Here is a 12035-nt window from a genome sequence, read left to right on the forward strand (position 1 = left end):
GTTTCTCTCTGCACCCTGAGGGCTGTCCGTTTCTCTCTGCACCCTGAGGACTGTCTGTCTCTCTGCACCCTGAGGACTGTCTGTCTCTCTCTGCACCCTGAAGACTGTCCGTCTCTCTGCACCCTGCGGACTGTCCGTGTCTCTCTGCACCAAAGGACTGTCTGTCTCTCTCCACCCTGAGGTGTCCGTCTCTCTCTGCTCCCTGAGGACTGTCTGTCTCTCTCTGGAACTGAGGACTGTCTGTCTCTCTGCAACCCTGAGGACTGTCTGTCTCTCTGCAGCCTGAGGGCTGTCCGTGTCTCTCTGCACCTGAGGACTGTCTGTCTCTCTGCACCCTGAGTACTGTCCGTGTCTCTGCACCCTGCGTGCTGTCTATCTCTCTGTAGCCTGAGCACTGTCCGTGTTTCTGCACCCTGTATACTGTCTGTCTCTCTGCACCCTCAGGACTGTCTGTCTCTCTGCACCCTGAGGGCTGTCCGTTTCTCTCTGCACCCTGAGGACTGTCTGTCTCTCTGCACCCTGAGGACTGTCTGTCTCTCTCTGCACCCCGAGGACTGTCTGTCTCTCTGCACCCTGAGGACTGTCCGTCTCTCTGCACCCTGCGGACTGTCCGTGTCTCTCTGCACCTTGCGCCAGTCTCTGTCTCTCTGCACCCTGAGGGCTGTCCTTGTCTCTCAGCACCTGAGGATTGTCTGTCTGCCTACATCCTTAGGGCTCTCCATCTCTCGGCACCCAGAGGACTGTGCGTCTCTCTGCACCCTGAGGTCTGTCTCTCTCTCTGCACCCTGAGGACTGTCTGTCTCTCTGCACCCGGGAGGAATGTCTGCGTCTCTCTGCCTCCTGAGGACTGTCTGTCTCTCTCTGGACCCTGAGGACTGTCTGTCTCTCTGCACCCTGAGGACTGTCTGTCTCTCTGCACCCTGAGGGCTGTCCGTGTCTCTCTGCACCCTGTGTACTATCTGTCTCTCTGCACCCTGAGGTCTGTCTGTCTCTCTGCATCCTGAGCACTGTCCGTGTCTCTGCACACTGTGTACTATCTACTATCTGTCTCTCTGCACCCTCAGGACTGTCTGTCTGTCTGGTCCCTGAGGACTGTCTGTGTCTCTCTGCACCCCAAGGACTGTCTGTCTCTCTGCACCCTGAGGACTGTCTGTCTCTCTCTGCACCCTGAGGACTGTCCGTCTCTCTGCACCCTGCGGACTGTCTGTGTCTCTCTGCACCCAAAGGACTGTCTGTCTCTCTCCACCCTGAGGTGTCCGTCTCTCTCTGCTCCCTGAGGACTGTCTGTCTCTCTCTGGAACTGAGGACTGTCTGTCTCTCTGCACCCTGAGGACTGTCTGTCTCTCTGCACCCTGAGGGCTGTCCTTGTCTCTCTGCACCCTGAGGACTGTCTGTCTCTCTGCACCCTGAGTACTGTCCGTGTCTCTGCACCCTGTGTACTGTCTATCTCTCTGTAGCCTGAGTACTGTCCGTGTTTCTGCACCCTGTATACTGTCTGTCTCTCTGCACCCTAAGGACTGTCTGTCTCTCTGCACCCTGAGGGCTGTCCGTTTCTCTCTGCACCCTGAGGACTGTCTGTCTCTCTGCACCCTGAGGACTGTCTGTCTCTCTCTGCACCCTGAGGACTGTCCGTCTCTCTGCACCCTGCGGACTGTCCGTGTCTCTCTGCACCCAAAGGACTGTCTGTCTCTCTCCACCCTGAGGTGTCCGTCTCTCTCTGCTCCCTGAAGACTGTCTGTCTCTCTCTGGAACTGAGGACTGTCTGTCTCTCTGCACCCTGAGGACTGTCTGTCTCTCTGCACCCTGAGGGCTGTCCGTGTCTCTCTGCACCCTGAGGACTGTCTGTCTCTCTGCACCCTGAGTACTGTCCGTGTCTCTGCACCCTGTGTACTGTCTATCTCTCTGTAGCCTGAGTACTGTCCGTGTTTCTGCACCCTGTATACTGTCTGTCTCTCTGCACCCTCAGGACTGTCTGTCTCTCTGCACCCTGAGGGCTGTCCGTTTCTCTCTGCACCCTGAGGACTGTCTGTCTCTCTGCACCCTGAGGACTGTCGGTGTTTCTGCACCCTGAGGTTTGTCTTTCTCTCTGGACCCTGAGGACTGTCTGTGTCTCTCTGCACCCCGAGGACTGTCTGTCTCTCTGCGCCCTGAGGACTGTCCGTCTCTCTGCACCCTGCGGACTGTCCGTGTCTCTCTGCACCCTTGCGCCAGTCTCTGTCTCTCTGCACCCTGAGGGCTGTCCTTGTCTCTCAGCACCCTGAGGATTGTCTGTCTGCCTACATCCTGAGGGCTCTCCGTCTCTCGGCACCCAGAGGACTGTGCGTCTCTCTGCACCCTGAGGTCTGTCTCTCTCTCTGCACCCTGAGTACTGTCCGTGTCTCTGCACCCTGTGTACTGTCTATCTCTCTGTAGCCTGAGTACTGTCCGTGTTTCTGCACCCTGTATACTGTCTGTCTCTCTGCACCCTCAGGACTGTCTGTCTCTCTGCACCCTGAGGGCTGTCCGTTTCTCTCTGCACCCTGAGGACTGTCTGTCTCTCTGCACCCTGAGGACTGTCCGTATCTCTACACCCTGAGTTCTGTCTATCTCTCTGCGGCCTGAGGACTGTCTGTCTTTCTGCACCCTGAGGACTGTCCGTGTCTCTCTGCACCCTGAGGCCTATCTCTGTCTCTCTGCATCCTGAGGCCTATCTCTGTCTCTCTGCATCCTGAGGGCTGTCCTTGTCTCTCAGCACCCTGAGGACTGTCCTTGTCTCTCAGCACCCTGAGGACTGTCTGTCTGCCTACATCCTGAGGGCTCTCCGTCTCTCGGCACCCAGAGGACTGTGCGTCTCTCTGCACCCTGAGGTCTGTCTCTCTCTCTGCACTCTGAGGACTGTCTGTCTCTCTGCACTCGGAGGGCTGTCTGTGTCTCTCTGCTCCCTGAGGACTGTCTGTGTCTCTCTGCACCCCAAGGACTGTCTGTCTCTCTGCACCCTGAGGGCTGTCCGTGTCTCTCTGCACCCTGAGGACTGTCTGTGTCTCTGCACCCTGAGTACTGTCCGTGTCTCTGCACCCTGTGTACTGTCTGTCTCTCTGCACCCTCAGGACTGTCTGTCTCTCTGCACCCTGAGGGCTGTCCGTTTCTCTCTGCACCCTGAGGACTGTCTGTCTCTCTGCACCCTGAGGACTGTCTGTCTCTCTCTGCACCCTGAGGACTGTCCGTCTCTCTGCACCCTGTGGACTGTCCGTGTCTCTCTGCACCCAAAGGACTGTCTGTCTCTCTGCACCCTGATTCCTGTCCGTGTCTCTGCACCCTGTGTACTGTCTATCTCTCTGTAGCCTGAGTACTGTCCGTGTTTCTGCACCCTGTATACTGTCTGTCTCTCTGCACCCTCAGGACTGTCTGTCTCTCTGCACCCTGAGGGCTGTCCGTTTCTCTCTGCACCCTGAGGACTGTCTGTCTCTCTGCACCCTGAGGACTGTCTGTCTCTCTGCACCCTGAGGACTGTCCGTATCTCTACACCCTGAGTTCTGTCTATCTCTCTGCGGCCTGAGGACTGTCTGTCTTTCTGCACCCTGAGGACTGTCCGTGTCTCTCTGCACCCTGAGGCCTATCTCTGTCTCTCTGCATCCTGAGGCCTATCTCTGTCTCTCTGCATCCTGAGGGCTGTCCTTGTCTCTCAGCACCCTGAGGACTGTCCTTGTCTCTCAGCACCCTGAGGACTGTCTGTCTGCCTACATCCTGAGGGCTCTCCGTCTCTCGGCACCCAGAGGACTGTGCGTCTCTCTGCACCCTGAGGTCTGTCTCTCTCTCTGCACTCTGAGGACTGTCTGTCTCTCTGCACCCGGAGGGCTGTCTGTGTCTCTCTGCTCCCTGAGGACTGTCTGTCTCTCTCTGGACCCTGAGGACTGTCTGTCTCTCTGCACCCTGAGTACTGTCCGTGTCTCTGCACCCTGAGGACTGTTTGTCTGTCTGCAGTCTGAGGATTGTCTGTCTCTCTGCACCCTGAGGACTGTCTGTGTCTCTTCACGCTGAGCATTGTCTGTCTCTCTGCACCCTGAGGACTGTCTGTCTCTTTCTGGTTCCTGAGGATTGTATGTCTCTCTCTGCACCCTGAGTACTGTCTGTGTCTCTCTGCACCCTGGGGACTATCTGTCTCTCTCTGGACCCTAAGGACTGTCTGTCTCTCTGCCCCCTGAGTACTGTCCGTGACACTGCAACCTTAGGACTGCCTGTGTCTCTCTGATCGCTGAGGACTGTCTGTCTGTCAGCACCCTGATGTATGTCTGTCTCTCTGCACCCTGAGGACTGTCTGTCTCTCTTCAGCCTGAGGATTGTCTGTCTCTCTCCACCCTGAGGACTGTCTGTGTCTCTCTTCACCATGAGGACTGTCTGTCTGTCTGCACCATGAGAACTGTCTGTCTCTCTGCACCCTGAGGACCGTCTGTCTCTCTCTGGACCCTGAGCACTGTCTGTCTCTCTCTGCACCCTGAGGTCTGTCTCTCTCTCTGCACCCTGAGGACTTTGTTTCTCTCTGTACCCGGAGGAATGTTTGTGTTTCTCTGCTCCCTGACGACTGTCTGTCTCTCTGCACCCTGAGGCCTGTCTGTCTCTCTGCACCCTGGGGACTGTCTGTCTCTCTGCACCCTGAGGCCTGTCTCTCTCTATGCACACTGGGGACTGTCTGCCTCTCTCTGCTCCCTGAGGACTGTCTGTCTCTCTGCACCCTGAGGACTGTCTGTTTCTCTGCACCCTGAGGGCTGTCCGTGTCTCTCTGCACCCTGTGCACTATCTGTCTCTCTGCACCCTCAGGACTGTCTGCCTATCTGGACCCTGAGGACTGTCTGTGTCTCTCTGCACCCAAAGGACTGTCTGTCTCTCTGCTCCCTGAGGACTGTCTGTCTCTCTCTGCACCCTGAGGACTGTCCGTCTCTCTGCACCCAAAGGACTGTCTGTCTCTCTCCACCCTGAGGTGTCCGTCTCTCTCTGAACCCTGAGGACTGTCCGTGTCCCTCTGCACCCTGAGGCCTGTCTCTGTCTCTCTGCACCCGGAGGGCTGTCCTTGTCTCTCAGCACCCTGAGGACTGTCCTTGTCTCTCAGCACCCTGAGGACTGTCTGTCTGCCTACATCCTGAGTGCTCTCCGTCTCTCGGCACCCAGAGGACTGTGCGTCTCTCTGCACCCTGAGGTCTGTCTCTCTCTCTGCACTCTGAGGACTGTCTGTCTCTCTGCACTCGGAGGGCTGTCTGTGTCTCTCTGCTCCCTGAGGACTGTCTGTCTCTCTCTGGACCCTAAGGACTGTCTGTCTCTCTGCACCCTGAGTACTGTCCGTGTCTCTGCACCCTGAGGACTGTCTGTGTCTCTTCACCCTGAGGATTGTCTGTCTCTCTCCAGCCTGAGGTGTCCGTCTCTCTCTGAACCCTGAGGACTGTCCGTGTCTTTCTGCACCCTGAGGCCTGTCTCTGTCTCTCTGCACCCTGAGGACTGTCCTTGTCTCTCAGCACCCTGAGGACTGTCTGTCGATCTACACCCTGAGGGCTCCCCGTCTCTCTGCACCCAGAGGACTGTATGTCTCTCTGCACGCTGAGGTGTGTCTCACTCTCTGCACCCTGAGGACTGTCTGTCTCTCTGCACCCGGAGGGCTGTCTGTGTCTCTCTGCTCCCTGAGGACTGTCTGTCTCTCTCTGGACCCTCAGGACTGTCTGTCTCTCTGCTCCCTGAGGACTGTCTGTCTCTCTCTGCACCCTGAGGACTGTCCGTCTCTCTGCACCCTGCGGACTGTCCGTGTCTCTCTGCACCCAAAGGACTGTCTGTCTCTCTGCAGCCTGAGGACTGTCTGTCTTTCTGCACCCTGAGGACTGTCCGTGTCTCTCTGCACCCTGAGGCCTGTCTCTGTCTCTCTGCACCCGGAGGGCTGTCCTTGTCTCTCAGCACCCTGAGGACTGTCCTTCTCTCTCAGCACCCTGAGGACTGTCTGTCTGCCTACATCCTGAGGGCTCTCCGTCTCTCGGCACCCGAGGACTGTGCATCTCTCTGCACCCTGAGGTCTGTCTCTCTCTCTGCACTCTGAGGACTGTCTGTGTCTCTTCACCCTGAGGATTGTCTGTCTCTCTCTGCACCCTGAGGACTGTCCGTCTGTCTGCACCCTGCGCACTGTCCGTGTCTCTCTGCACCCTAAGGACTGTCTGTCTCTCTCCAGCCTGAGGTGTCCGTCTCTCTCTGAACCCTGAGGACTGTCCGTGTCTTTCAGCACCCTGAGGCCTGTCTCTGTCTCTCTGCACCCTGAGGACTGTCCTTATCTCTCAGCACCCTGAGGACTGTCTGTCGGTCTACACCCTGAGGGCTCTCCGTCTCTCTGCACCCAGAGTACTGTATGTCTCTCTGCACGCTGAAGTCTGTCTCTCTCTCTGCACCCTGAGGACTGTCTGTCTCTCTGCACCCGGAGGACTGTCTGTGTCTCTCTGCTCCCTGAGGACTGTCTGTCTCTCTCTGGACCCTGAGGACTGTCTGTCTCTCTGCACCCTGAGGACTGTCTGTCTCTCTGCACCCTGAGGGCTGTCCGTGTCTCTCTGCACCCTGTGTACTATCTGTCTCTCTGCACCCTGAGGTCTGTCTGTCTCTCTGCACCCTGAGCACTGTCCGTGTCTCTGCACACTGTGTACTATCTGTCTCTCTGCACCCTCAGGACTGTCTGTCTGTCTGGTCCCTGAGGACTGTCTGTGTCTCTCTGCACCCCAAGGACTGTCTGTCTCTCTGCACCCTGAGGGCTGTCCGTGTCTCTCTGCACCCTGAGGACTGTCTGTCTCTCTGCACCCTGAGTACTGTCCGTGTCTCTGCACCCTGTGTACTGTCTATCTCTCTGTAGCATGAGTACTGTCCGTGTTTCTGCACCCTGTATACTGTCTGTCTCTCTGCACCCTTAGGACTGTCTGTCTCTCTGCACCCTGAGGGCTGTCCGTTTCTCTCTGCACCCTGAGGACTGTCTGTCTCTCTCTGCACCCTGAGGACTGTCCGTCTCTCTGCACCCTGTGGACTGTCCGTGTCTCTCTGCACCCAAAGGACTGTCTGTCTCTCTGCAGCCTGAGGACTGTCTGTCTTTCTGCACCCTGAGGACTGTCCGTGTCTCTCTGCACCCTGAGGCCTGTCTCTGTCTCTCTGCACCCGGAGGGCTGTCCTTGTCTCTCAGCACCCTGAGGACTGTCCTTGTCTCTCAGCACCCTGAGGACAGTCTGTCTGCCTACATCCTGAGGGCTCTCCGTCTCTCGGCACCCAGAGGACTGTGCATCTCTCTGCACCCTGAGGTCTGTCTCTCTCTCTGCACTCTGAGGACTGTCTGTCTCTCTGCACTCGGAGGGCTGTCGTTGTCTCTCTGATCCCTGAGGACTGTCTGTCTCTCTCTGGACCCTGAGGACTGTCTGTCTCTCTGCACCCTGAGTACTGTCCGTTGTTCTGCACCCTGAGGACTGTTTGTCTCTCTGCAGTCTGAGGATTGTCTGTCTCTCTCCACCCTGAGGACTGTCTGTGTCTCTTCACCCTGAGGATTGTCTGTCTCTCTGCACCCTGAGGACTGTCTGTCTCTCTCTGCACCCTGAGGACTGTCCGTCTGTCTGCACCCTGCGCACTGTCCGTGTCTCTCTGCACCCTAAGGACTGTCTGTCTCTCTCCAGCCTGAGGTGTCCGTCTCTCTCTGAACCCTGAGGACTGTCCGTGTCTTTCAGCACCCTGAGGCCTGTCTCTGTCTCTCTGCACCCTGAGGACTGTCCTTGTCTCTCAGCACCCTGAGGACTGTCTGTCGGTCTACACCCTGAGGGCTCTCCGTCTCTCTGCACCCAGAGGACTGTATGTCTCTCTGCACGCTGAGGTCTGTCTCTCTCTCTGAACCCTGAGGACTGTCTGTCTCTCTGCACCCGGAGGACTGTCTGTGTCTCTCTGCACCCTGAGGACTGTCTGTCTCTCTGCACCCTGAGGGCTGTCCGTGTCTCTCTGCACCCTGTGTACTATCTGTCTCTCTGCACCCTGAGGTCTGTCTGTCTCTCTGCATCCTGAGCACTGTCCGTGTCTCTGCACACTGTGTACTATCTGTCTCTCTGCACCCTCAGGACTGTCTGTCTGTCTGGTCCCTGAGGACTGTCTGTGTCTCTCTGCACCCCAAGGACTGTCTGTCTCTCTGCACCCTGAGGACTGTCTGTCTCTCTCTGCACCCTGAGGACTGTCCGTCTCTCTGCACCCTGCGGACTGTCCGTGTCTCTCTGCACCCAAAGGACTGTCTGTCTCTCTCCACCCTGAGGTGTCCGTCTCTCTCTGCTCCCTGAGGACTGTCTGTCTCTCTCTGGAACTGAGGACTGTCTGTCTCTCTGCACCCTGAGGACTGTCTGTCTCTCTGCACCCTGAGGACTGTCCGTATCTCTACACCCTGAGTTCTGTCTATCTCTCTGCGGCTTGAGGACTGTCTGTCTTTCTGCACCCTGAGGACTGTCCGTGTCTCTCTGCACCCTGAGGCCTATCTCTGTCTCTCTGCATCCTGAGGCCTATCTCTGTCTCTCTGCATCCTGAGGGCTGTCCTTGTCTCTCAGCACCCTGAGGACTGTCCTTGTCTCTCAGCACCCTGAGGACTGTCTGTCTGCCTACATCCTGAGGGCTCTCCGTCTCTCGGCACCCAGAGGACTGTGCCTCTCTCTGCACCCTGAGGTCTGTCTCTCTCTCTGCACTCTGACGACTGTCTGTCTCTCTGCACTCGGAGGGCTGTCTGTGTCTCTCTGCTCCCTGAGGACTGTCTGTCTCTCTCTGGACCCTGAGGACTGTCTGTCTCTCTGCACCCTGAGTACTGTCCGTGTCTCTGCACCCTGAGGACTGTTTGTCTCTCTGCAGTCTGAGGATTGTCTGTCTCTCTGCACCCTGAGGACTGTCTGTCTCTTTCTGGTTCCTGAGGATTGTATGTCTCTCTCTGCACCCTGAGTACTGTCTGTGTCTCTCTGCACCCTGGGGACTATCTGTCTCTCTCTGGACCCTAAGGACTGTCTGTCTCTCTGCACCCTGAGTACTGTCCGTGACACTGCAACCTGAGGACTGCCTGTGTCTCTCTGATCCCTGAGGACTGTCTGTCTCTCAGCACCCTGATGTATGTCTGTCTCTCTGCACCCTGAGGACTGTCTGTCTCTCTTCAGCCTGAGGATTGTCTGTCTCTCTCCACCCTGAGGACTGTCTGTGTCTCTCTTCACCATGAGGACTGTCTGTCTGTCTGCACCATGAGAACTGTCTGTCTCTCTGCACCCTGAGTACTGTCCGTGTCTCTGCACCCTAAGGACTGTCTGTGTCTCTCTGCTCCCTGAGGACTGTCCGTGTCTCTCTGCACCCAAAGGACTGTCTGTCTCTCTCCACCCTGAGGTGTCCGTCTCTCTCTGAACCCTGAGGACTGTCCGTGTCTCTCTGCACCCTGAAGACTGTCCGTATCTCTACACCCTGAGTTCTGTCTATCTCTCTGCGGCCTGAGGACTGTCTGTCTTTCTGCACCCTGAGGACTGTCCGTGTCTCTCTGCACCCTGAGGCCTATCTCTGTCTCTCTGCATCCTGAGGCCTATCTCTGTCTCTCTGCATCCTGAGGGCTGTCCTTGTCTCTCAGCACCCTGAGGACTGTCCTTGTCTCTCAGCACCCTGAGGACTGTCTGTCTGCCTACATCCTGAGGGCTCTCCGTCTCACTGCACCCTGAGGCCTGTCTCTGTCTCTCTGCACCCTGAGGTCTGTCTCTCTCTGCACCCTGAGGTCTGTCTGTCTCTGCACCCTGAGGACTGTCGGTCTCTCTGCACCCTGAGGACTGTCTGTCTCTCTCTGCACCCTGAGGACTGTCCGTGTCTCTCTGCACCTGAAGACTGTCTGTATCTCTACACCCTGAGTTCTGTCTGCCTCTCTGCAGCCTGAGGACTGTCTGACTCTCTGCACCCTGAGGACTGTCCGTGTCTCTCTGCACCCTGAGACCTGTCTCTGTCTGTCTGCACCCTCAGGACTGTCCTTGTCTCTCAGCACCCTGAGGACTGTCTGTCGGTCTACACCCTGAGGGCTCTCCGTCTCTCTGCACCCAGAGGACTGTATGTCTCTCTGCACGCTGAGGTCTGTCTCTCTCTCTGCACCCTGAGGACTGTCTGTCTCTCTGCACCCGGAGGACTGTCTGTGTCTCTCAGCACCCTGAGGACTGTCTGTCTGCCTACATCCTGAGGGCTCTCCGTCTCACTGCACCCTGAGGCCTGTCTCTGTCTCTCTGCACCCTGAGGTCTGTCTCTCTCTGCACCCTGAGGTCTGTCTGTCTCTGCACCCTGAGGACTGTCCGTCTCTCTGCACCCTGAGGACTGTCTGTCTCTCTCTGCACCATGAGGACTGTCCGTGTCTCTCTGCACCCTGAAGCCTGTCTGTATCTCTACACCCTGAGTTCTGTCTGCCTCTCTGCAGCCTGAGGACTGTCTGACTCTCTGCACCCTGAGGACTGTCCGTGTCTCTCTGCACCCTGAGGCCTGTCTGTCGGTCAACACCCTGAAGGCTCTCCGTCTCTCTGCACCCAGAGGACTGTCTGTCTGCCTACATCCTGAGGGCTCTCCGTCTCTCGGCACCCAGAGGACTGTGCATCTCTCTGCACCCTGAGGTCTGTCTCTCTCTCTGCACTCTGAGGACTGTCTGTCTCTCTGCACTCGGAGGGCTGTCGTTGTCTCTCTGCTCCCTGAGGACTGTCTGTCTCTCTCTGGACCCTGAGGACTGTCTGTCTCTCTGCACCCTGAGTACTGTCCGTTGTTCTGCACCCTGAGGACTGTTTGTCTCTCTGCAGTCTGAGGATTGTCTGTCTCTCTCCACCCTGAGGACTGTCTGTGTCTCTTCACCCTGAGGATTGTCTGTCTCTCTGCACCCTGAGGACTGTCTGTCTCTCTCTGCACCCTGAGGACTGTCCGTCTGTCTGCACCCTGCGCACTGTCCGTGTCTCTCTGCACCCTAAGGACTGTCTGTCTCTCTCCAGCCTGAGGTGTCCGTCTCTCTCTGAACCCTGAGGACTGTCCGTGTCTTTCAGCACCCTGAGGCCTGTCTCTGTCTCTCTGCACCCTGAGGACTGTCCTTGTCTCTCAGCACCCTGAGGACTGTCTGACGGTCTACACCCTGAGGGCTCTCCGTCTCTCTGCACCCAGAGGACTGTATGTCTCTCTGCACGCTGAGGTCTGTCTCTCTCTCTGCACCCTGAGGACTGTCTGTCTCTCTGCACCCGGAGGACTGTCTGTGTCTCTCTGCTCCCTGAGGACTGTCTGTCTCTCTCTGGACCCTGAGGACTGTCTGTCTCTCTGCACCCTGTGTACTATCTGTCTCTCTGCACCCTGAGGTCTGTCTGTCTCTCTGCATCCTGAGCACTGTCCGTGTCTCTGCACACTGTGTACTATCTGTCTCTCTGCACCCTCAGGACTGTCTGTCTGTCTGGTCCCTGAGGACTGTCTGTGTCTCTCTGCACCCCAAGGACTGTCTGTCTCTCTGCACCCTGAGGACTGTCTGTCTCTCTCTGCACCCTGAGGACTGTCCGTCTCTCTGCACCCTGCGGACTGTCCGTGTCTCTCTGCACCCAAAGGACTGTCTGTCTCTCTCCACCCTGAGGTGTCCGTCTCTCTCTCTCTGCTCCCTGAGGACTGTCTGTCTCTCTCTGGAACTGAGGACTGTCTGTCTCTCTGCACCCTGAGGACTGTCTGTCTCTCTGCACCCTGAGGACTGTCCGTATCTCTACACCCTGAGTTCTGTCTATCTCTCTGCGGCCTGAGGACTGTCTGTCTTTCTGCACCCTGAGGACTGTCCGTGTCTCTCTGCACCCTGAGGCCTATCTCTGTCTCTCTGCATCCTGAGGCCTATCTCTGTCTCTCTGCATCCTGAGGGCTGTCCTTGTCTCTTAGCACCCTGAGGACTGTCCTTGTCTCTCAGCACCCTGAGGACTGTCTGTCTGCCTACATCCTGAGGGCTCTCCGTCTCTCGGCACCCAGAGGACTGTGCGACTCTCTGCTCCCTGAGGACTGTCTGTCTCTCTCTGGACCCTGAGGAC

General features: G+C 57.2%; 1 protein-coding gene across 1 annotated transcript in view; it reads left to right on the top strand.

Moving 5' to 3' along the window:
- Window positions 1–12035, top strand: part of LOC140191838 (receptor tyrosine-protein kinase erbB-2-like) — a 153931-nt gene that overhangs the window by 25276 nt on the left and 116620 nt on the right. The gene's annotated exons all lie outside the window — the stretch shown is intronic.

This window comes from Mobula birostris, chromosome X, assembly GCF_030028105.1.
Source record: "Mobula birostris isolate sMobBir1 chromosome X, sMobBir1.hap1, whole genome shotgun sequence".
NCBI lineage: Eukaryota > Metazoa > Chordata > Chondrichthyes > Myliobatiformes > Myliobatidae > Mobula > Mobula birostris.